Raw genomic sequence first — 991 nt, 5'->3', positions numbered from 1 at the left:
GTTAATAAAATGGGATTAGATACATTTGTGTTATTTAACATATTTAATTATTGCAGGTTTGCGTCATATTCTGAGTTTGCATTTCACTGTTTTAATTCATTTCGATGAATACTAAATCTGTTTTTTTGCGAGTGGGATGAATTAATGCACATTCACATTTAGTCTAGAACTACATCACGTTCACACAGTGCACACAACGCCTCCGATTTCTCCCAATATGAGGACACCAGAGCTGTCAGTCAATACATGGGGAAACAAAGTAACTGGCGTTACTTTTTTGAAAAAGTAACTCAGATATTTTCTTGTAAATTAAAAAGTAATGCGTTACTTTACTAGTTACTTTAAAAAAGTAATCTGATTACGTAACTATGCAATGCGTTACCCCCAACACTGCTGTTTATTGATCTTAGTCACACACATATTATACAGAGGAACTGCGGTACAGGCTGTTAGCACGCTATGGGAATTTTCGGAGGTCGCGTTGCAAACAGGAGACAAATCAACAGAGGAAATGCCACCGAAGATGCCAGAGCAGAGTCAAGTCAGCTTTATTTATAAAGCACTTTTAATTCCACCACTCACAATAGTGACCGTAAAAAAGTTTTTCATTTATAAAGTTTTGAAAACCTTACTGACTGATGTTTTAGTGCATTCCTGCAAATATGGAAAAAATAAAGGGTCTCAATGAAATATGTGCAGTTGCACACGTTCAGTGCAAATTGTTACATGATCAAAGCAGTTTACTTCCTGTTTGCACCTTGAGAAGATGATGGCTGCCTTAAAGCATAAAGTATGTTAACAAAGATTTTTGGTCCACTTTATCTTTAAGGTGTCTAGTATTAATATATGAATATATCACATATATTCAGTTTTGTTGAGTGTGGTCATAGAATGAGTAAACATGTTGTGACCGGTGGGATAACAGTATACAATATAAATCCAATTGCAGTTGTTAGAGAAAACTGCACTAAAATGTTGCAATGACAAAATA

This window comes from Sinocyclocheilus rhinocerous, unplaced genomic scaffold, assembly GCF_001515625.1.
Source record: "Sinocyclocheilus rhinocerous isolate Xijiao unplaced genomic scaffold, SAMN03320098_v1.1 scaffold1093, whole genome shotgun sequence".
Classification (NCBI taxonomy): Eukaryota; Metazoa; Chordata; class Actinopteri; order Cypriniformes; family Cyprinidae; genus Sinocyclocheilus; species Sinocyclocheilus rhinocerous.
The sequence above is the reverse complement of the archived record's forward strand: the minus strand, read 5'-3'. Positions refer to the sequence as shown.